The following is a 25,078-nucleotide window of genomic DNA, read 5'->3' on the forward strand; positions in this document are numbered from 1 at the left end:
TAAAGATGTCAATTCTCAGCAAAGAAAACTATAAATTCAATGAGATCCCAATGAAATCCCAGCTAGATTTTCCTTTTAGAAATCCAATAATTCAATGTAAATTTGATAAGGAAGTTTAAGGATTCGTGAGTAACCAAGTCAACTTTGAAAAAGAAGAGCAAAGTGTGGGGAAATGAAGGATCGCTTTACCACAAAGTCATAGTTATAAAAACAGCAAACATCTGATAAAAGTACAAATAGACCAATGAAACACAACTTGAGGCTCTGAGACAGAGCTGCATTCCTGTCTAACACCATATACATGTATGGACTCTAGCTAGTTTAAGACCTAAATATAAGAAGGGCAAAACAGAAAGTTAATAGAAGATACATCAGAGAACATTTTTGTGACTCTGAAATGGGAATAAAATTCTTAAACAAAATCCCCAAAATACAAGCTATGAGTACAAACCAAACCATGGATGGATTTGACTGCCCCAAGAATAAGTTTTTCTGTTCAATGAAAATAACCATGGACCAAGGTAAGAGATGGAGAACAGGTAGGGAATTTGTTAATTCTAATAGAAATTCAGTCAGGGATTTTACTGATAGTCCAGTGGGTAAGACTTAGTGCTCCCAATGCAAGGGACCCACATTGGATCCCTGGTTGGGAAGCTAGATCCTATATATTGCAACTAAGAAGTCCACATATTGCAATGAAGATCTTGAGAGCTGCAACTAAGACCCAAGAATAGCCAAAATAAATAAATGAAGATTAAAAAAAAACCTCAATCAAAGGGAAAAAACACTTGCTATATAAAGAAGAAAAAGCATAAAATGATATCCAGTCTGTGATGAGGTGGTAGAGTCACTGAGGTTTCCAAAAAAATGGAAATTAAAACAAAATCTCTCACTTTACTCAAATCAGATCCCGCATGATCTCACACTGAGTGTTGTGGAGAGGTGGGGATGTAAAGATCTTTATTCCCTGCTGGTGGCCCTGTAGACTGGCATGGTCAGGTTGGCTAGCCGCCTGCTCTATTTGGTCAAGTTAAGGCTAGTATATCTGATGACTGAGCCATCCTGCTGGGAAAGCCTGTCATCCTGCTGACAAAGGTCCTTAAGGGGATGTATATGAAGATGTTCGCTGTTTCTCACCTTCAGGTAGAGCCCATCTGGGGTCCCTCACTAAGAGAATGGAGAAGCCCTTGTAGTGGATATTCTCTAGGGAGTAAGCAGCGGTTAGCCAAGGCTTTATATATGATTAGCAACATAAAGAGAACTTTGAATCAGAATGCTGAGAGAAAAAGCGAGAAACAGACTGAGGTGTACAGTGCAATACGATTTGTGTACGTTGAATACACAAATATGCATGTACGTTGAATTTGTGTACACAACTTTGTGTACATTGAAAATACCTGCATAGGAGACAACAGTATTTTTTTTTCCACAGGAAATACATAATTTTGTACATACCAGAAAGGTATGGAAACAAGCCTTGCATAGATAGATGGTGATGAGACATCATGAGCTGAGGATTTGGATTTGAGATCTAATGTGGAATTTACAAAAGAAGGGAGGGAGGGAGGGAGTCAGGAAGCAATGAAAGGGGAAGATGACTCTGATCCAGGCCCTCCTGCTGAGCCAGTTGGTGTCTGGTGAGGCTGTCTCAAGGGTGGTCCTCAAAGAGGGTGATCCAAGGCCTTATCATACAAGGCTGGCCTCAAGAAAGTTGCCTGTTGGAGAGATCATTGAAAGAGGGGTATTTGCGGGAGATCTATCCATGGGCTTCCCAGGTGATGCAGATGGTAAAAATCTGCTTGCCAATGCATGAGATGCAATAGATGTGGGTTCAGTCCTCGGGTCAGAAAGAGCCCCTGGAGAAGGGAATGGCAACCCATTCCAGTATTCTTACTTGGAAAATTCCAGGGACAGAGGAGCCTGGTGGGCTACAGTTCATGGGGCTGCTGAGAGTCAGACATGACTGAGCACACATTTCTTCTATCCATGGAAAAGCCCAGCCAGAAGAGCAGTGCAGAGACCAGGTGGCCAGAGGTGGATGAGCAGGGTGGGAATCCTGTTTACCTAGTCATGTGCCTGAAGCATCGTGGTTTCTTCACAGTTGGGAATAAAGATGTGTACAAAGTGAACCTATGAGATCAAGCCAGAGTGTCGATAAATACAGGAAAGACACCTCTGGACCAAGTCTGCAGATGCCGTGCAATGGAGAGGGCACTCACCATCCACCACCCATGGTGCTGGCAGCCACACTGGTTTGAAGGGGCCCAAACTAGCCAGATATATTTGGGCTGAGGGGTATACTGCAGATATAATAATTCCAAGTGAACTAAAAATGTAAAGTAAGACCCACAGGTGCATAGTTAAGGGAACTAAGCGGTAGTAAAATAATTTGTAAGGTTGTACCTGAACTGAAACGTTTCCCTAAAGGGCCTGAAAACCTTGTAAAGCTTAAGGTAATGCATTGAAACAATTCTCTGATATGTAAATGTTTATAGCCAGTCTCTGTATGTTTTGACTTTTCTATAAAGGAAACCACTTCTAAATACTACTTTTAAGCCTCCTTTTAGGTATCTTTATTTATCACTTTTGTTCTAGAAGCAGAGGCTTTAAATTTTTTCTTAACCCAGATCCCTATATTCTAGGCTAGGCAGTCCTTAATAAATAATTTAAATTATTCATGTTGCTGGTCTTTAAGGAGCAGTAAGTACTCAGCATGTCACCATGGAAACCAGCGTACTCACTATCAGGCTCTTTCAATCTCCTCCATCGAAAATTCTCCTGCTGATTTGACCATTGAGGACTGGAGACCCAGACTGTAGCTGGGATGAATTCCAAACATAAGTCAATGTTCCCAAGAGTCTCAAAAAGTCCTTCAGGGACGCCTGTACATAAAAGGGAGTAACCGTGGATCCCTTAAACAGACTTTTCTTTTTGCCATGACATGGTGAGAAATATCTTGTCCGTGCCCATACCTACCTAGTCTACCTTTTCAGGATAGATATGGATACTCAGTTTGAGAACCTCTGGGCCTCTGTCTTCAGTCGGATTCCTTTACGGCATACTCTGCATAGGGAGCAGGCAGAATTGGAGAGAGAGCATGGCAACTTTCAGAGTGGAGATGGAGATACTTCTTAAGTAACTCCCTAGTAACATTCACTTACCCTACTGTCACAGGAAAGAAATACTCCCAGCTAGCTTTAATGAAATACAGTGCTCAATTTTATGTAAGATGTTAAAAATTCTTCCCTGTGCAACTACTTGACTAAAAGGCCACCATCCTAAATATGACCCCTCCCACCAGACTCTTCACGCCTCACCCACCCCTGCACGATGGGTGTCAGAGATGGATGGGGTCGTCTGGCTCATGGATCACCGCCCATGACCCAACACGAGGGCCTGGCCCACGGGAGGGGTTCAGCAAAAACTTGTTGAATGAGTAAGTGATTAACACCTGGCTGACTATTGCTCTCTTAAATGGGTTGTTGATTCTGTAGTTTTCAGACTTCTGGATTCCTTACACCAGTGTCAGTCTCCAAAAAACACATTTCAGGACCCACACAATGGTGCCACGGATTGGAGGTGTCAGGACTCACAACAAAACAGCAAAATGACCCACAAACAGCTCTATGGTGACCACTTCACAGAAGGAAGGCTTTTCTTCAATTTTAGAAGGGTAGAAATCTAATCTAAGGATAAAAGCAAATTTTAAAGAATTTAACATGTTTAACTTCTTGAAATATTTTTACAGTGTCCTTCTTTCCTCTTTTCCTCATAGACCAGTGAACCCTTAGCATGGGTCAAGTTCTTAGGTCAGCGCTTGGAAACCAGATATAAATAACCTGCTTGCTTACAATATTATCAACAATAAATCATTTTTTTCCTTTTTTATTCTCTGCCTAGTGTCTTGCTGACTTCTGGTGTTCAATCTCAAAAATTTTTTCCACTCCTTTTGCATATAACAAATGAAATCTACATTCCTCTCCCCCACAATTTACCCGTTTACCTAAAATACTTTCAGTTGTAACTATTTCCTTCATTTTTCTTTTTTGCCTGTGATATCAACTTCTTGCTATTTTATGGCTCTAAGAGTTAAGGTTTCCCCTTATCTTTGTCATCTTTGAGACTTATTGCTAACATCTGGTATTCTCATAATTCCTTTAATTCAAGGAGCTTAATGTGCTTTCCATAGTACCTCTAATCCTCTAGTATAGCATTCTTCTATTAACAGAGAGGGAGGCAGGCATTCTGTACCAAGGCTCAGATCTAGTGATTTGGGTGTTGACTTTTTTTAACAACTTCTTCCAGGTTGCAAGCCTCTCCTTAGAGACTATGAAGTTGAGTGAAAGGTTAAGGTTGCTTGGGGAGACTTGAATATGAACTCCTGACTCCATTGTCCAAAGGCATCGCTACCTTTATAAAACAACTGGGCTGAAGCGACCTGGGAGAGTGTCCTTCCACTGGTCCTTATCACTGTAGATGTGACTGTCTACAAGAAAACATTTGCTGTAAACCAAAGATATATATTGTTTGTTATAGGGAAAAGATACCATGAAAGCTATTATCCCCTTCAATCAACTCACTTTCATGATGGCTGTATTCAGAGTTTTGTTTTTCCTAGAAAGGGTGAACCTTCCCTAACTGGCTCTCTCCAGGCAATGTCAAGGACAGCAAACTGTGCTAAGATCACCACCTAGCGTCTAACTTTGAAATTACTGCTGTCCTAGAAAAGATCACTAATTTTAAGCTTTGTTCATCAGCTAGTATGAGGGTAGATTTTATTGTGTGTTCTGCTGTATTGATTGTTCCTTTTGATCTTTGCTTTGGAAGTGAATTTTCCCACAATACGGATGGTGGGCTGTCAATATTGCATACGTTTTTATTGTCCAGTGAGTGCACGACCTCATGATTTGGTTTATTGGTTTTAAGTGAGGATTTGACTTTAAAACATGAGTTAAATGCTCCTGAAGATTGATCTTTCAAGACTCAGATTTCACCACTTCCAAGCAGCCTTCTATGACTTTTCTTCAACTTCATTCTCTGCTGGGTGGCTGCCCCATCTTTTTACTTTTTAAGGCTATATGTACATATCATAGCTCTTGTCACTGTGGGCTGCGATTGGCTGCTCAACTGTTTTTCATTCCATAGGGTGCACACTCCTCGAGGGCAAGCACTGGGTCTCATGGTCTGTATTGTATACCCTGAACCCAGCACATGGAGGGACTCCATTATGAACATTCTGAATCTGTTGAATGAATGAGGTTTTCTAAGATTCAAGAGTGAGGCTTTTTTTCTTGTAACTCTCACCTTTCTTCTGCACTCAATAAAGCTCAGTAAAGCATTCTATCCTAAAATAGCTGAACCAAACAAAACTAACAGCTCTAGGTAAGATCTTGACAAGATAATAAAAATCCTGATTTGAGGGCAAAATCTTGAATTTAAAGGTGAATGAAGCTCTGATGACAGGCTACATCTGCCTTTCAATATCAGATTCCCTGCTCTGTCTAGTTAACTTTACAAGGTGGAACATAACTGTTTTTCTCTTATACTACAGTCTTAATCAGCCCTCACTGTCTTTATTTTTTTAATATAAATTTATTTATTTTAATTAGATGCTAATTACTTTACAATATTGTATTGGTTTTGCCATACATCAACATGAATCCACCACAGGTATACACGTGCTCCCCATCCTGAACCCCCCTCCCACCTCCCTCCTCATACCATGCCTCTGGGTCATCTCAGTGCACCAGCCCCAAGCATCCTGTATCCTGCATCGAACCTGGACTGGCAATTCGTTTCATATATGATATTATACGTGTTTCAATGCCATTCTCCCAAATCATCCAACCCTCTCCCTCTCCCACAGAGTCCAAAAGACTGTTCTATACATCTGTGTCTCTTTTGCTGTCTCGCATACAGGGTTATCGTTACCATCTTTCTAAATTCCATATATATGCGTTAGTATACTGTATTTATGTTTTTCCTTCTGGCTTACTTCACTCTGTATAATAGGCTCCAGTTTCATCCACCTCATTAGAACTGCTTCAAATGTATTCTTTTTAATGGCTGAGTAATACTCCATTGTGTATATGTACCACAGCTGTCTTATCCATTCATCTGCTGATGGACATCTAGGTTGCTTCCATGTCCTGGCTATTATAAACAGTGCTGCAATGAACATTAGCCCTGACTGTCTTTTAAAAGTCATTTACAGCAGGGACCAGAGTAGCAAACTACAAGAGGAATAGAGATGGGGGAGCCTGGCAAAGTGGGAGCTCTCCCTTAAGGGAATCCACATCTCCTTCCTGGAGACCTCTTGCCAACATGCGATAAGTTCCTGTTATTCTCCCAAATTAAAAACTTTAATCTTCCTATTTCTTAGGAGAGACACTCCTTATCCAAGCCTAAGGTGATTAATCCCTCGTGTGATATTGGGTAAAATTACCTGATCCTGATTAGTCGGAGTCCTGGAGTCACTAAGGGCTTTCCTTGTGGCTCAGCTGGTTAAGAATCTGCCTACAATGAGAGAGACTTGGGTTCGATCCCTGGGTGCTGCAGTCCATGGGGTTGCAAAGGGTCGGACACGACTGAGCAACTAAACGGAACTGGAGACACTAAAGTACCATTTGGACTCTAAAACTGAGATAAATCACACACATGGACTCATCACTGGAGCTCTCTGCTGGGTGGCTGCCCCATCTTTTTACTTTTTAAGGCTGTAGGTACATATCGTAGCTCTTGCCACTGTGGGCTGCGATTGGCTGCTCACCTGTTTTTCATTCCATGGGGTGCACACTCCTCGAGGGCAAGCCCTGGCTCTCATGGTCTGTATTAAATACCCTGAACCCAGCACATGGAGGGACTCCATTGTGAACATTCTGAATCTTAGGAAGGAGATTCCTAAGTTCCTCTTAGGAAGGAGAGGGGGTTAAGAATAGGAGATTTGGAGTCATAGTCACCAGAGCTCAAAACCTGGCTCTGTTGCTTATTTGCTATGTGCTTTTTCAAAAGAATTATTGATATTGCTAAACCTATCTCCTCCCCTGCAAAATAGGGTATAGGCGCATCATGCCAGCTCGCAGGGTGGTTGTAAAGATTCAGTGAGGTTTGCAGCATGTAGCCTGCTTAGCGGACTCCATGGCATATGAGAAAGTGCTTGGTGAAAATACTACCACCAAAGACTTGCTGCGGGCAATTCTGTTCCCAAGTCCTGCAGTGTTTTTATCACACTCCTGGACGCAAGACAGCAGGGGTATCCTTCAGGATCTACTGCCGTGTGGTTACCAGGGAAACCACCCTCAAAGCCTGCACTCGGGGCTCTGGCACCGCTGAGAGGCCCAGCACTAGGCAGGCCACAAGCTCTGACCTTGTTTAGCTGCTGCCTCCCTCCACCTCCACCCTCAGCTTCTTACCCTTCTAGACCCAGCTCCTGGGTCAGTCCGTCTCTGTAACCTTACCTTGGCACCCAGAACAGATGAATCCCTCCCCTTGACCCTGGAGACACGTCACCCTCGCACTTACAGTTGGCTGTCTCCCCTGCCAGCCTCTGAGCACTGGGAACTCAGGGACCACGCCTCCCTCATCTTCATCTCTCAGTACCTACTTTACACTTGGCATTTAGTAGGCCATCAGCTGATGCTTCTAAAAGCAAAATGTTGGCAGTGCTGTAAACATTTACTTAGAGAGAACCCTTCTACCTCTTGACTCCCGTTTCTCCATCCTGGTTACATCCCTCGGAAGAGCAATACAAAGGGAAAGAAGTGGGCAGTGATGCCCTTTCAACACCGTCTAAGCTCAGAAGCACGCAGCAGAGAGATATTCATTGTTAAATCATCAGTACAAGTGGCCTTTGAATAGAGACAGGAGGGAAGTAAGTCCTGCGGGGACACTCCAGCCAGCCAGTGTGAAGTTGTGGTTTGAGGTAAGTTTGGCCAAGTACTTGCTCCTTTGATATGGACAGCTCTCCCTCGAAGAGTGGTGCACGGGGAGGCACCTCCCCCATCCTCCAGATTTTGTATGGATGGAGCTTTGAAACAGTCCCTGATAATTTTTGCCTCTCAAGTCCCCTGCCAGTACTGTGTTAAAAGAGTAAAAAAGAATTCACAAAGTTCAAAGGAATGTCAAGGTGGGACAGATCTATAGCATCCACTGTGCATCTCAAAGGATACGTCCTTGGAGCCGTAGAGGTGAGTCCTCTGGACTGGGCAGCTGCTTCCAGTAGGAATGTATTTATGTGTATGTGCACAGGGGTCTGCGGGGAGGTTGTAACTGAGCTCTTGTTCTGCTCTGGACCTTACACACAGGGAAGATGGTCTCACGGTGTGAGAAACCTCCAAATTTTCTAGGGCCAAGTTTATTTTTTTTTATTTTATTTTTAAACTTTACAATATTGTATTAGTTTTGCCAAATATCGAAATGAATCCGCTACAGGTATACCTGTGTTCCCCATCGTGAGCCCTCCTCCCTCCTCCCTCCCCATACCCTCCCTCTGGGTCGTCCCAGTGCACCAATAAGAGATCATTCTTGGTATTACAGTCTGTAGTTCCAGGGGCAAGCAGTGCTAATCAGAGTTAGGTCCTATACTGTTGCGAGATGGAAGCTGGAGGTCGAGGTGGTACACAAGACAGAGAGGCCATTTCCTCATCTCTGCCTTCTTCTGGGGGGGCAGGGGGACGAGGATGAGCATGGCTGGATCTTGTCTGCAAAGATCAGAGATAGAAACCCCCCAACTTAATTACAGAATTGTGAGTTCTGTAAGAAGCGGTGACCTTCCCTGTCCTGGTTAGCAGTGCCAACCTAGTACACCTAGTACACCTGACCTGAGCAGAGCACAGCCACACAGAGACGAAGGACCAAAGACCACTCCTGGCTGGTCTCTGAGGGGCCCAGAAGATGTACTGAGCCTGTGGATTAGGGCTGCAGACTGTGTATCAGATCCAGGGCCCCAGGCTTGCCAGGAAGTGCCAGAGTGATGAGCAAAGAAGTACATTCTATCAGGGGGATGCAGATTTGGGGCTAGTACTCATGGATCAGAAGTCAATGGAATCAAGTGTCTCTTTATTAGATACTGTTAGAGTTTCCATCTGCAACCACAATGGAGTATACAGTTTACAAGATAGATTAGTGGCCAGGAGTTTACAGGAAAGAGGCTAAATATATTTTATCATAACCAGTCCCAAAGGGAGACTTTCCCCAGTCCCCACCCTCAGATCAATGTCAGAGGAGTAACTATCAGAAAGAGGACAGAGGGGGAAAGACCCCATCAGAACTAGCCACAGCCACCTATGTTGGGAGGGGCCACTTTGAATTAAATATACAACATTGAAAATTTAAAATGAACAGAACTAAGTCTTGGTAACTAGAATGAGACTGTTATAATTACCAAAAGTGAATTAAAAGTTATAGGATTGGACTGAGATGCCTTAAAGGGAGCCACCACCCAGTGGGAAAACGGGGACTTTGATAGAAGACAATGGGAAAAAAGCTGGAAAAAAAAAATCAATTCACACTTCTGTGCTATTGAGTCAGATTGCTTCCTAAACTGGTCATGTGTGTATGTGTGTATAGCTATGCTCTGCTTTTTCTAAAAGTTATTCAAGTGACTTTAAAAGATGAATGTGTCTATACAAGGTCAATTCATTTGTAGATAACCCAGTACCATGACTGGGCTTGGGTTAAGAACTTCTTTAGAGCATGAATGGAGAAGGGAATGGCAACTCACTCCAGTATTCTTGCCTGGAGAGTCCCATGGACAGAAGAGTCTGGCAGGCTACAGTCCACGGGGTTGCAAAGAGTTGAACACCACTGACTAACACACACTCGGAGCATGAACTTTGTCCATTAAGTTTGAACATCACCCAGTTCATTGGCTTAACCAAAGGGGGTATAACACAAACCCCATCAATGAGAATGACAGCGTGGCTGTGGTCACAACACGAGTTAACCGTGCTCCTTGTACTTAGGATACTGTTATGCATTCATGCTTTTTACTAGTATGAAAAATCCTGCAGAAGTCTTTCTGGATATGAGCTTCCTGACACTCTCCTGAATGTGTTTACTGGTGTTTTGTGGGTTTGTGGGGGAAGCATCTTCTCCTTGGTGGTGCTTCAGTGGTGCTGTGTCAGCTGAAGCTGCCCACTGAAGCTAAAGGAAGAAGCCTTTCTGGAGGAGGTCACAGAAATCTTGTGGGCTTTCTTTTAAAATAAATTTAGATCTACAGAAGAGAAAATAGTACAGGACGTTACATATTATAAATACATCTTTTGTTTCCAGAACATTACCGACTGGGGACACTTCAACGTTTGCTTACATAACAAATTGCCAGACGCAGGTATTAGTTTCTGCTAACCCCTCCCCCCGACCCTGCCCAGTCCATAATGTGTTAATATCTAACATATTCATAGCGTGTACATGTGTGCTAAGTGGCTTCAGCCATGTCCGACTCTTTGCGACCCTATGATTGTATCCTGCCAGGCTCCTCTGTCCATGGGATTCTCCAGGCAAGAATACTGGAGTGGGTTGCCATGTCCTCCTCCAGGGGCTCTTCCTGGCCCAGGGATGGAATCCATGTCTCTTATGTCTCCTGCATTAGCAGGCGGGTTCTTTATTTCTAGCGCCCCTGGGAAGCCCACTCATAGTACATTTGTCAAAACTAAGAAATTAACAATCCTATTGACTAAATAAAGACTTTACCCAGTTTCTCCATGAGTGCCCCTTTCTGTTCTAGTATTCAATCCAGGCTACCCACATCGCATCCTGTTGTCTGATTTCTGTACTTTTAGAGGAGACAACTTCCAAGGTGAGGCTTCTCCTCCTGAAGTCTGTTTCCCTGGCCGCTGGACTTGGCATCAGGAGAAAAGGGTGGAGGCCAAGAATATGCAGTGCAGGTCTTTAAACCTCTCTGCCTGGAGGTCATAAGTCAACCAGAAGGCTCCTGCCCAGTTGCCTGTACCCCTCCCCATCTTATCAAGTCCCCTGAGACGGATTCTGGTGGTTCCTGCAGTTTTTACTTGAAAGGGCCTGGCTAAAGTAGCGAAGCGTCTGGATTCTACCTCCACTGGATTGAGAAGATGCTGAAGCGCCAGAAACAGGAGGCTGGGCTTCATGTTCTGCTGCCGCCACCTTCCAGTCTTTCCCCTTCTTCCTTTCAACTTCTGCTTCTCCAGACAGGCATTTGCCTCTTTGCTGGCAAGTCCATTTCTCTTTTACCCTGCTCTTCTCTGTATTCAAGGAGCTAATGCCTGCAAACCCCATGCCCCTTTGCCAACAGAGAAGGACGAGCTCAGCCCAAGGGAGGCACTGGCCAGAGACCAGGGAGCAGAAGGAAGAGAGACCTCCCTCCCCCTCTCTGCTTGTGGGGGCAGCTCTAGGAGTGGCCGGGCAGCTCTTCATGGCTCCCTCTCTTGCCAGGGGCCCTGCTCTGGCTCTGATGCCCCCTCTGCCCTTTTCCCCTCCAGCAGTCAAAGTGGTAGCTACTCCCCACTGTTGCTCATCTCTGGGTTGCTTCAATGTCTCCTATGTGGCTTTTAAACTTTTCTGACACCTTTGTAACTAGTTCTCCATATTAAGTACCCTCTATAAAAACTACCTGGGGTGGATTCTGTTTTCCTTGCCAGACTGTAAGATTGGTACAGATACCCCAATCATCACTTCCTTCTCCTCCTTTCCTGCACTAGCAGAGGAACTGGGCGGGGACAAAGCCCCACTAATTCTGCTCAAGGGATTTGTCATCACAGGCAGGGAAGGGGCTTCTGGGCTCAGTGGCATAAATGTGGACAGAAAGCCCTACTTTATTCCTTCATCTTAAGCTCTTGCCAATAACCCTGAGTGTGACCTGGTGATAAGCGCTGGTCTGTATTCCATCAAACCAAGAAAATATTGCATTCAAGTATTCTTCACCTATAAAAATGGCAATTTCACTTGACTCTACTTAATAGAGAAAGAAGCAGATAAGGAATAGATAACAAGTAAATTGTCCATGATGACTTACAGCAAATAATAAGGCTAACACTTACTGTTTAACATGTGGAAGGCATCCTAAGGTACTTTAAATAGTAGTAACACTGGAAAATTCATCCACGATGCCTGATCTAAGTGTTTTGTGTATATTGAGTCATTTAATCTTCAAAAAACCCTGCAAGGTCAGTACTACTTCGTCCTGTTTTATAGATTAGGCACAGAGAGGTTAAATAACTTGCCTAAAGTCACACTATAAGTGGCAGGGTCAGGATTTCAAGCCTGGGAGCTTGGCTCAGAAACATATTCCCTGCCCCATGACACTATACATTGTCTTGAAGCAGATATTGTTACATCCACTTTACAGATGGGAAACTGAGAATCAGAGAGGTTGGACAACTTGCCCTAAGTCACACAGCTGCTGCTGCTGCTGCTGCTAAGTCGCGTCAGTCGTGTCCGACTCTGTGCGACCCCGTAGACGGCAGCCTACCAGGCTCCCCTGTCCCTGGGATTCTCCAGGCAAGAACACTGGAGTGGGTGGCCATTTCCTTCTCCAACGCATGAAAGTGAAAAGTGAAAGTGAAGTCACTCAGTTGTGTCCAACTCTTTGCAACACCATGGGCTGCAGCCCACCAGGCTCCTCCATCCATGGGATTTTCCAGGCAAGAGATGTGCTAAAATGCCATTAGAACCCAGTGCCATCCAACTGCAAAGCATAAATGCTCCCCCCTTCCATGTTCCATCTCTCTCCGGCTTGCCCTGAGAGGTCTCTACCACTCCTCTTCACTGGGCTCCCTTGAATCTGCCACAAAAGATAATAATGTACATATTTCATTGCATCTGCACATCAAAAACTCTTGCAGAATTTATTGAGTTTTCTTCTCTGTGGTGCCCAGGAGACTTACTTGTGTGTATAACCAATTTCGAAGTAAATCACTGTGTTTGTGTTAAGACCTCTGCCACGTACAGGGTCTAAGTAGCTCTTTTGTTCCCAGACCTGTTCTCACTCCCTCTACCTACGCCTTCAAAAATTGGGCATTTAATATGGCCTTGATTACACAGTTTATGTTTTATATTTGTGTAGTGCCAAGAAGCACAGGTATTATTTCTATGGATAGTAAGCTTCTATTCTGTTTCTTAGAAATGCAGGGCAGGATTTGTATGATATTTTTCTGTTCAAAGATCAGAAATGTTAATACGAAAGATCAAGATGTTAATACTATCAACGTTGAACTCCAAGGGGTTGTAGTACTTAAATTGGCCACAGGAGGGCTCTATTTCTTTGTCCCGCAGGTCCACAGCAATAACAGCTTTTGGGGCCACAGATGTGAAATGCTATTCTGGACACAGTAATTAAACCACACGTAGTGCAATTTATCAAAAATAAGTGAAATTGTTTGTTTAATGGAATTATAAATTCTATCATTTCTTTAATCTCCAAATACAAAGAGGAAAACCTTTTAATAAAATGAATTTGTTTTCCAGCAGGAATTCACAGGAATCTCCCCATTCCTATTTGGATAGTAGTCTTGAAAAATACTAATTCCATATTAAATTACTTAACCCCCCCCCTTTTTTGTGATTGAGTGTTCCAATGAATCTTTCTGAAAAAATGGATAATAACTGAAATGCCGCCTAATCTTGAACGTCATTCTAAGGCTGGATATCAGTCAGGGTCTATGCAGGAAAACAAAAACCACATTTGAAATTTCAACAGAAAGAATTGAAGATGGAGAATTGATCACACAGGTGTGAGAGGGCTGAGGGAGCAAAAAGGGGACAACCGAGGTAATCAACATCATTACCGGTGAGAGTAGCAACCGCTCTCGGGGCTGAGGAAACAGAGGAGGAGGTGAGATTATCAAAACCTAGATGCTCCAGGGAAGGGACTTGGTTATGCCTGTACTCCTAAGAGGGTGAAAGGAAGCTGTTTTAAGCAACTCTGACACTGGATGGACCTCGTCAATGCCAAGGTGAAGGGTCCCTGTGAGGCAAAGTTCTTAAGAGCAGCAGGCCTTTTGGTATCTCGCTAGTGCCCCCTACTGGCAGAGCACAACCAGGAGCCAACTGTCAAAAGAGAGGGGTCAGTCCTCACATCACTGAGCGGAACATCAGTTCAGCTCAGTTCAGTTCAGTGACTCAGTCCTGTCCGACTCTTTGCCACCCCATGAATCACAGCACGCCAGGCCTCCCTGTCCATCACCAACTCCCGGAGTTCACCCAGACTCACATCCATCGAGTCAGTGATGCCATCCAGCCATCTCATCCTCTGTCATCCCCTTCTCCTCCTGCCCCCAATCTCTCCCAGCATCAGAGTCTTTTCCAATAAGTCAACTCTTCGCATGAGGTAGCCAAAGTACTGGAGTTTCAGCTTTAGCATCATTCCTTCCAAAGAAATCCCAGGGCTGATCTCCTTCAGAATGGACTGGTTGGATCTCCTTGCAGTCCAAGGGACATAGAAAGGTAGTTTTGGAGCGTGGATCACTCCCTTGGCTATTCAGCTAAGGTACACACTTTTCCTACATGTTTAAAGTTCCATACAAAAATGATAGCTTCTTGGTTTGGCTGTAGATGATATCGTGTTCATTACCTTTTAGTATGGACATGGGTGTACTATGTAATGGGTTTTCCCAAGTGTCACTAGTGGTAAAGAACCTGCTTGCCAATGCAGGAGATGTAAGACACCCAGGTTTGATCCCTGGGTTGGGAAGCCCCTGGAGAAGGGAATGGCAACCCACTCTAGTATTCTTGCCTGGAGAATCCCATGGACAGAGGAACCTGGTAGGCTACAGTCCATAGTGTTGCAAAGAGTTGGACACGACTAAAGCAACTTAGCATGAACTATGTAATAGGGACTTCCCAGGTGGCGCTAGAAGGAAAGGACTTGTCTGCCACTGTAGGAAACATAAGAGATGCAGATTGGATCCCTGGGTCAGGAAGATCCCCTGGAGAAGGAAATGGCAACTCACTCCAGTATTCTGACCTAAAGAATCCCATGGACAGAGGAGCCTGGTGGGCTACAGTCCATAGGGTTGCAAAGAGTCAGACACAACTGAAGCTACTTAGCATGCACGTACATAAAACAGCCACTTCCAAAATCAAATTCTAGCTGATGTACTATGTAATACCCTGGAGAATCCCTTAGTTCTAGAGAACGGTCTTGTATAATAGGAAACTGATGTCCCTCAGTACATAATGAGGATCCACCAGTACAGAAACCCCTTCTCCCCTAGCAAGTTCAGCAGGAAGGGGAGCACTGGTTGGCAGTCACGGCTTTCACATCAGTGCAGCAGTTCCATGTCACCTGACGGAAGTTTTTCTCCGTATGAAATTGGACCTCAGAGACAGAAGAGCCCAGAGTTGCAGGCACGGAAAGCAATATGCTGTGAGTGGATATTCGGTGACATAGTGAGAAAAGCCACTCCCACTTTTACCCTTGATCCGGGACCTATGGCTTTGGGAGAAATGTATTGGCAACTGATTCAAAGCATATGTGCTGCTGCTGCTAAGTCGCTTCAGTCGTGTCCGACTCTGTGCGACCCCATAGACGGCAGCCCACCAGGCTCCCCCGTCCCTGGGATTCTCCAGGCAAGAACACTGGAGTGGGTTGCCATTTCCTTCTCCAATGCATGAAAATGAAAAGTGAAAGTGAAGTCGCTCAGTCTTGTCCCACCTTCAGCGACCCCATGGACTGCAGCCTACCAGGCTCCTCCATCCATGGGATTTTCCAGGCAAGAGTACTGGAGTGGGTGCCATTGCCTTCTCCGCAAAGCATATGTGGCATCCTATTAATTAGAACTCTGACCTTCAGGTGATTCTCCCAAATTGGGCTGTAACTGAGTCTTCCACAGCCCATTCTGCCTTCTACAAGGCCAGCTGCTTCTGGGTGATGGGGTACATGGTGAATGTCGAGTCGTGTCTGACTCTTTGTGACCCCATGGACTATACAGTCCCTGAAATTCTCTAGGCCAGAATACTGGAGTGAGTAGCCTTTCCCTTCTCCAGGGGATCTTCTCAACCCAGGGATCGAACCTAGGTCTCCCGCATTGCAGGCAGATTCTTTACCACTTGAGCCACAAGGGAAGCCCCTGATATGTGGTGAGCCCAGGGAATTTCATGGTGTGAACCCCATGCAACATCTTTTTCTCTAAGACCTGAGTCCCTTGGTCAGAAGCAATGCTATGTGGAATTCTATGCATGTAAATAAGGCATTATGCAAATGCGTTGATGAAAATCTTCGTTAAGCATGGGTTTTTTGATGGCCAGTACACATGTTGGCAGAGAATAAGCTGTTGGATAATAGCGTCCAATAAATCAAGTCAGATTTCACCCTCTGTCCTGTCCTTTACCATCTTCCCTACTTTCTTTTTTTGTTTCTAAATGGGATTTTCTGTTTATTTGAGGACAGATATTTATGAAGCCAGAGCCTTGTTGATACTGAGCTGAGTTTTCACCATTATTGATGTGAGTCAAGTTTTCACCACGCCCACATTTCAACACATGTCTCTGTCAGAAAGTAAAATGGGGAAGGACAATGGGAGGGGAGGTCACACGTGCATTCAGAGGCAAATGTTTGCCTAAGATTGACTTGGCTTCAGTCTCAGTATTTATTTTGCTGAGCATCATGATTTCATGAAAAATGGTTATTCCACACCCATGCACGTTCAATTATCACCTATATTTGTGCTTCTCTAAGGAGAAGTATGTAAATACATTGCTTTCCCTCAAAATGACCAAGGACTAAAGCAATTTTCTATTTGTTCAATATTGTTATGGCAACACTGTTGATGTTTGGTGCTAGTTTTCAAGGTGATAATACCTTCAATGTTTTGTGCTAATACCAGACACAGCACTAACCCTGGGTGTTTTTATAAGCATTTAAAGAACTGAAACTCACTCCACCCCTGAACATCTTAGGACTGAAATTGTAAGGACCAATTCACAAGTGAGGGTTTATATAGAAGACACCATCCCCAAGCATCAATTCGGTTCTAGATGGTACCTTGCTTTCCTACAGGAGAAAAAAAAAACCCACCTTCTCTCCTTCTACTTTAGTTGGTTGACTTTTTCACATTTCAGTAGCTTGTTTTGTGGTCAAATTCCCTTCATTCTTATGACTATGGAAAGAAGAAGGTTGAATTTTCTTTAAATATATGTATTCATGATTTTTTTCCCACCAACATTTAATGAGGACCTGCTTTATACTGAGCACTGTGTAGGCACTGAAGATACCTCTGTTATCTTGCACACCAGCCTCAGTGAACCAGGAGACTGACAATAACAGAAACAAAAAACCTAATTCCTTGCGTCCTCTTCTCATGGGAATTCCAGGCTCATCCTTGCCTCTCCTGATTTGGGGATGTCCACATGCTTGCAAACAGCGGACTTCCTCTACTTCGCTCTAGGCTGACATACTTTGCATGACCTTGAATTCACCCTCTGTGACCTCACTTCTGGGGAACAAGTAAGGGAAGCACTGGTAAACCCTGACCATTGAAACCAGAACAGCTAGCTCTGCTGTCAGAGTCAAAGGGTGAGGGCAAGGCCAGAAACAGGAAATGACGCTGAAGCGGGCAGGAGCTGTGGGAAGTGAAGAGCGGGGGTCTAAATCTTGCCTTATATAGGGTGTGGAGACAGGGCTATCACTCAGGATTCTTCACGTTGCTCACTGTCAGCTCCTGGACACTCCATTCACATAAATCACAGTGTGGCTGGCAGCAGCTCAAGACGTGCAGTGCTCGATCTACGCAACTGTGCTGGCCTTGCTCCCAGGCCTGGCTCGTTTTACCTTGGGCACTAGGGCTACTGTAGTGCCTGGAGGGCTTTACTTGGAAACCAGGATGGGGCAGACATACCAGCATCTTCCTCACCGCTCCATTTCCTTCTGCATCAGAATAAGTCAACTCTTTTCCACGTCAGTAGTTTTACCCACTCTCAGAGCTACTGCTGTGCTTAACCCTTGGTTTTATACTGAATCTAGTGATATCCACATTGCATTTATCTCAGCCTTTTTTTCTTTTAAAGGCTGCTTCTTCCTGGAAGAAGGCAGTCTGACGATTCTCCCACTGTGGAGCCTCAGTTATCTTTAATACCTGCTTCAGTCCTCAGGCTTCAACTTCAACTTGGCCTTCAGCAATTGCCTTTCCTTAATGAGCGTTGTTCTCCTGTGCTGCCTCTGGAATATTCATATTAACTCCCGTTCCCGAAGCTGAACCAGTACTCAGCTTCTAGCTAAGTGTCTTTCCCTGAGGATATTTGATTCCTCATGCAAGCTGATGCCTCAACCCTTTATTCAGGTCCTCTGGTAGTCATTAGGCTAACTCACTACTGTGTCATCCTTCCAGGCATATGGTAGGATTGCACTTAACCCCCCTCTTAGAAGTTCCATGTAGCATGTGACTTGTTCAGTCAATGAAATGTGACAGATTATGACACTTCTGGGCAGCGGCTTTAGAATCTGGGGCATAATATGCCATGCCCTTTCCCCTGATGAGATGATCAAGAAGACACATGTGATGGTGAAGCCAAGAGTATCTGGGTCCTTGAACAACTAATGAGAGCCTGCCTGACAACCACGTTGGACATGTAACATGAGAAATAAACGTGGGTTGTGTGAAGAAACTGAAATTTTGAAGTTACTGCAGCCAAACCTTACCTATCCTGACAGACACAAGGTCCCTGAAAGTCTGGAACTGCAATGAGCACACACAACTCAGGCTTTAGTGCTCTGTGCTCTACCAAACCGATATGGTAGTCCAAAAAGCAGCCAAGTGAAAACGACAGCAATTATCCTTTACTGAAATCATTTCTCACCTTCACAGTCATCACTTCTGCCATCTTGAAAGAGGTCAATAGACTGATCTTGGGTGCTGTGACTGCCACAGTGATGCAACTGCAGAGAGGGAGGAAAGAAGGACAGTGGCACGCTGCCTTGCAGTCCTGGCTTACAGAAGAACTAAGCTGTTCCAAAGGGCTTTATGGGTCACCTAAGCCAGAACAACAGGACTCTGGCTCATTGTCTGGAATGACAAAAGCAAACATCATTCCTGAGGCAGGAATATAACAAAAATGCCAAAGTTGGAAAGAGTGACTGTGCCCAGGGTTTCTTATTTGATTCCTTTGCTCCCAATCTTTCCTTTCTGCTCGTCCCCAGATGGGGACCATGATCCGTGATGCTCTCATCCAGGTATGGAATCTGGAGATTTATGACTATAACCAACAGATCTGTTTAGTTAAAATTGCTAAGTTGGCAAATTTCATTTTAGAGCCCTACCCTCCTCAATTCTCAGCCCTCTGAATATTCCCTGCTATATCAAGGCTCCTTCTGGAAATGCTGGCTATCAAACAGCCTCCCTTGGACTGTTGTTAGCTGGTAACTACTTCAACAAACAGCATTGCAGCATCTCTTCATTCTGCATGCCTCATGTGAGAGGCTCTGGGGGTAGAGAGATGGTAAGGTCACTGACTTACAGCCTCGCGCAGGGCTGATGGGTCATGTGCAATGGGCCCAGTCCAGCCTGCCACAGGCTTGGTGGAGTTTCTTGGAACACAGCCATGCCCATTCACTCACATGCCATCTGGGGCTGCTATGGGACTACCTCTGCAGAAGTTAATATTGCAGTTGCAGTGGAGACCGTGTGGTCCACATAACCTAAAATATCTACCATCTGGTCATTTTCAGAAAAAGTTTGCTGACCCCTGTCGAGTGGACAATTGGCCTTCTAGGGGAGTTTGCATTGTTGTCACGGTTCTCTTAAAGGACAATTCTGTGAGACTCAAGGGTATTATGTTAATGGGGGAAATTCAGGCATAGGGAGCTATTTTGAGGAAGGAAGTCATGTCTAGCTGCTGTCAAACCATACATGTCAGGCAGCTGCCTGCTCTATCAGTCCAGGAAAGTGGAGTACTGCTTCCAAATCCCTGTGCAAAACAGCGTGCGTAGTGGAGCAGAGGCTGCTTGGCTTTCATGGCTGAGGCTGGTTCCATGGAAGAAGAGGCGAGCACATCCTCTCTGTTGCTCCGGAGGCCCCTTGGCTTCAGGGTGGCCACAGGAGCCGAGTCTGCCTTCTTTACTCCTCTGGGTTTTCTGATGACGGCAGAGTGAATGATTTGTGAGCACTAAAGAAGGGTTTCATTCATAGCTCTCTCTCTCCACCGGCACAAATGGGGAGTTTCCGTTGTTCTTTTTTTTTTTTCCTGCTCAGGGGAAAATGGAAAAAACCAAGGCAGGCTCGGGTGGGAAGGCTTTTGCTGCACTGTGTTCACTCCAGGAGTAAGAAGATGGCTGGCTACCCTCTGAATCACCCAGGCTCTCACTGGCCAAGAAGAATCCTGCCCCTGAGAACAGGGGCCAAGCAAGTTTCCTTGCCAGAAGGTCTAACATCTTCTAAGCAACTTGGCCAGTGCTTACTCCTGAAATGGGGCCTGGGCTGAAGCCTCTGCCCTGCATGCGTGTCATCCGGGGGAGGCTGTCAGCACCGGGGCTGTGACTCCTCCCAAGGCTGCAGATGACACTTCCGGCCTGAAGCGAGCTGAGGAGGACCTCTTCTTATTCTGTGATGCTAAGGGGAGGAAAAGCACACAGGGCCTCTGAGCCCTTCTTCCTCCTCTGATGTTGTCATGGAAATGTAGTCATCTCAGCAAACAGGGGCGGAGTGTCTGGAGAGCGAGACCATGTCCTAATAGGAGCTATGAGAGGATGTGGTCGCATTACTCTCAGAAACCGTGAAGGAGAGACAGAAAAGTAAATAACAAAGTTTCAAGCAAGATGGATAGTGTGAAGTCTAGAAAAGGCATAAATCCTAGATTTTAGAGAAAGGCATGTCTAGGTTGAAATCTCAACTCTGTGACTTACCAGCTGTGTGACTCTGGGTATATCCATGATTTCATCCAAAGAACACTAATTGATGGCTTACTATGCATCAAGAATCCTTTTAAGAGCCAAAGATTCAGACTGGCCCAACTTAGAGGAGGTGACCTTTCTCAACCTCACAGAACTTACTCATTCTAATGGAGGAAGACAGACAATAAACTTGAGACACATAAATTAAAAATATAATTTCAAAGAGTGATAGGGGCTGTGAAAAAATGGAATGAAGTGCAAGAGTGATTCAGAGTGCTAGCTCTTTAAGAACGAATGGTCAAGGGAGGCTTCTTGGAGGAGGTGACATTTGAACCAAGATCCAAGGAAGGAGGAAGAGGATTGCAGGAAGAGGGGAGTATTAGTGCAAAGGTCTGCTCACTTGAGGCTCTGAGCATCAGCTTTTTTGTCTATAATTGGGGGAAAATTCACTTAATGGGATTGTTGTTATATAAAAGCAAGGGCTTCCTGGGTGCCCCCCCTCCCAAATCCAATGGTTAAATGAGACAACACATGCCAAGTATTTAGAATAATCTTTTGTGCATACATGAATGAATGAATGGTGGGAGGGCTTTGAGGTAGTAAGTACAACATGAAATTGAGTTTGTTTGGGAACTTGACCAGTAGGAATGAACACAGAACCCCAAACGGCTGACCTTTCCCCGAGTAAGAAAGAATTTCTCCTGTCTATGCCTTCTTTGAACTAGGGCTCACTTTTTTCCTAACCAAAACATCAGCTCTTCCTGAGCCTCAAGCCTGCCAGCAATTGGATGCACTTACCCCTTCAGCTCGGAGAAGGCAATGGCACCCCACTCCAGTACTCTTGCCTGAAAAATCCCATGGATGGAGGAGCCTGGTAGGCTGCAGTCCATGGGGTCGCTGAGTCAGACCTGACTGAGCGACTTCACTTTCGCTTTTCACTTTCATGCATTGGAGAAGGAAATGGCAACCCACTCCAGTGTTCTTGCCTGGAGAATCCCAGGGACGGGGGAGCCTAGTGGGCTGCCGTCTATGGGGTCATACAGAGTCGGACACGACTAAAGCGACTTAGCAGCAGCAGCAGCAACCCCTTCAGCTATCCCAGTTCCCAGGTCATCAGATCAGGTGGAAACTAAACCATCTGCTCTCCAGTGCCTTCAACCTGCTGACACAGTCTTGCTGATCATGGGACTTGCCAGCTTGCATAACCATGCATCGCACTGTGGTGCTGGAGAAGACTCTTGAGAGTCCCTTGGACTGCAAGGAGTTCCAACCAGTCCATCCTAAAGGAAATCAACCCTGAATATTCATTAGAAGGACTGATACTGAAGCTCCAGTACTTTGACCACCTGATGAGAAAAGTCAACTCATTGGAGAAGACCTTGATGCTGGGAAAGATTGAAGGCAGGAGGATAAGGGGGCTACAGAGGATGAGATTGTTGGATGACATCATTGACTCAATGGACATGAGTTTGAGCAAACTCTGGGAGATAGTGAAGGACAGGGAAGCCTGGTGTGCTGCAGTCTATGGGGTCTCAAAGAGTCAGACAGGACTTAGTGACTGAACAACAACAAAATAACCACGCAAGCCAATTTTCTGTAATGAATCTCTCTCTCTCTCTCTCTCTCTCTCTCTCTCTCTCTCTCTCTCTCTTTCTCTCTCTGTGTATCCTATTGGTTCTGTTTCCCTGGAGAATGCTGAATTAACACGAGGGCCCATTCTGAGGGATTCCTTTGTTTTTTTCTAAGATTTTTTTTTTCTTTGATGTGGACCATTTTTCAAGTATTGAATTTGTAAAAATATTGCTCTTGTTTACTGTTTTGGCTTTTTGGCCACGAGGCATGTGGGACCTCAGATCCCTGACCAGGGATCGAACCAACCCCATGCATTGGAAGGTGAAGTTTTAACCACTGGACCACCAGGGAAGTCCCCAGGATCCCTTTTAATTTAATCACATCTATAAAGGTCCTATCTCCAAATAAAGCCACATTCTGAGGTATTAGGAGTCCTGGTTTCAACATATTATTTTGGAGAGGAGTATACAGCAAGCAAATCATCCTTTATGTGTTCACCATTGTTACCTGCAGCTGAGACACCTAACTGCTTACACAAGGTACAGATTCACATACCAAGGTTGATGATGCACAGTGAGGAATCTTGCTACATCTCCTTGGTAGCATGTTACAGTTTCTTCCAACTTTGAAGAGTCATTTGATGATAGGCTTGGGAGAAAGCAGGTCTCTAAGGGTGTCAGTTTGATGACTGATTTTGGGGCATCTCTCAACCATGTTTTAATTTGCCCGTTTCCAGCTAACATTAAAATGACATCATGCACCCCGAATGTGAAAGTCATTCCAAACACGGAGTCATCATCTGCACACTGGAGCTGAGGAGGGGTGTTCGGCAGCCATGGAGAGGCAGCTCTCTTCAGCCAAACTTACTGAAATGTCCGAATTCTTGCCTCCCAGCCAATGTCAGCTGCTAATCTGTATGAATTAATGCAGTAATAATTGAGCTGTATTCAGCAAGCACTAATTTCTTTCACTACATCAAATCAAGCCTCATGACTGTTTCGAAATAAACATGCCATGCTCGGAATGCTGAATCCCTGTGCTGGCAGCTGGGCTCTGGATGGATCTGGAAGGGGTTCAGGTAAAAGACAGGGCTGTCCAGTGGTGAGAGTCATTCCTGAGCATAGCAGGCAGGTAAGACGTGAGCCCATCCACATTTTAAAGGGTGAAAAGAAGCCAAGCTTCAGTTCTTGCTGGTATCCAAGCAGCATTCACCAGGCAGCATCCTTCTACCCCCTTCCTTCTTCAGGAGCTTCAGTCTCCACAGCGCAGGAGAGAATAGCCCGGCAGCTAAGATCGCCAGGTGAGCGGCTGCTCCTCAGACCTTACTGAGGGGGGCCTCGTGGTGTCGCTGCAGGGAGAGACCAAGAGAGAGACCATCTCAAAGACTGACAGATCAGACTGCAGATAAACCTCAGAGGAAGTGCCTGACAGCCTCTCTCAAGAGAGGAAACAGGAAAACCAAAGAGACCGTCTTCAAGGCAGGGAGCCAGAGATGCTTTCCTTTGTTCTGTCTGCAGGAGGGGAAGTGGAAGGAAGAGCAAAGTCTAGAAGGACAATGAAGGAAGTAGGGCAAGGATGGACGAGTTATGCTAAAGAGCATATATGGAAGTTCTCCAAACAAGAGAGCCAACAAGTCAGTGGGAAGTTTAGATGTTCCAGTCTGATCTCTGGGCAATGCTTTCAGTAGCATCATAGAGACCGATGTCACCTCACCTCTTCTCACTCTCACACCTTCATTATTATTGTGCCAGACCCCGAGCTGCACACAGGTTCTGGGGTGGGGGCTGGACGGTGGGCAAAGCCCTTGGTTTCTGTCTTCTCTCGCTTCCATTCCTATCCCTTCTCTCTGTCTCTCTCCCTGTGTCTTCTCCCTCTGTCTCTATCTCTCCTCTCTCTGTCTCTGTTTCTCCCCTCCCACCTTCTTCCTCTCCTCTCCATGACTAGGTTCTAAATAACTTTGGGGAAAATTAATATTCCATTCAGTGGAACCACTGTCCACTAACCACTTACTTATTTTCCAAATAAGCAATTTAGGACTGAATTCCACATCTTTTCTCCTCACATTGGTTGTACTGTGTAGAATAAGGGTCTCCCCCACCCACCTGACCCTGGGTGCCCCTCTCAAGCTCTCCCCCCAGCCCCACCATGTCTGCTGCCTCCTACCCCACCCCCCTACTCCCCACTAGCTGCTTATCTCTGGCAAGCTTAGAATGTCAGCGCCAGTAAAGCTCCTTTAGATTTCTCTCCTCTTCCTTCTGTCCTTATCCTGTCAGTCAGGATGAAAGAAATTAAGTCGTGTAAGTCTGTGCGTTTCTCTGTGATCCTAGCTCCCAGGACTTAGAGCTGCCTGCAAGTTCCCACATCACCTGGGTGTGGGTTCAGACATGAAAAGTTTCAGGAGTTCTGGGAAATGAATGTCATGGTGTTCTCAAAGCTCCAACTTTCCAGTCCATACTTTGGAACGTGGAAAGTAGGCTGTGAATCAAAGCTCCAAGGAAACTGCTTCTGGCATTGGTGGCAATGAGCCAGAACCCATGCGGGATGAGACTCCTGGGCCGCCTTCCCCTCTCGGGAGCAGCATCACTGTATATGGCACACAGGTCGTGCACTGCACAGCATGCTGCTGAGGGGGCAGCTCCTGTTCAGTGCTTGGTCAGCTCACCAAGGTGCCAACTCCTATGTTTTCCAGCAGAGCCACGTCTGCTTCAG

General features: G+C 45.2%; 1 pseudogene; it reads right to left on the reverse strand.

Annotated features, from left to right (window-relative positions):
• LOC105002876 overlaps positions 1 to 19,511 on the reverse strand; it is a 56,782-nt pseudogene extending 37,271 nt beyond the window's left edge.
• Positions 19,512 to 25,078: the final 5,567 nt, after the last annotated feature.

This window comes from Bison bison, unplaced genomic scaffold (assembly GCF_000754665.1).
Source record: "Bison bison bison isolate TAMUID 2011002044 unplaced genomic scaffold, Bison_UMD1.0 scf7180017864458, whole genome shotgun sequence".
NCBI classification, from domain to species: domain Eukaryota; kingdom Metazoa; phylum Chordata; class Mammalia; order Artiodactyla; family Bovidae; genus Bison; species Bison bison.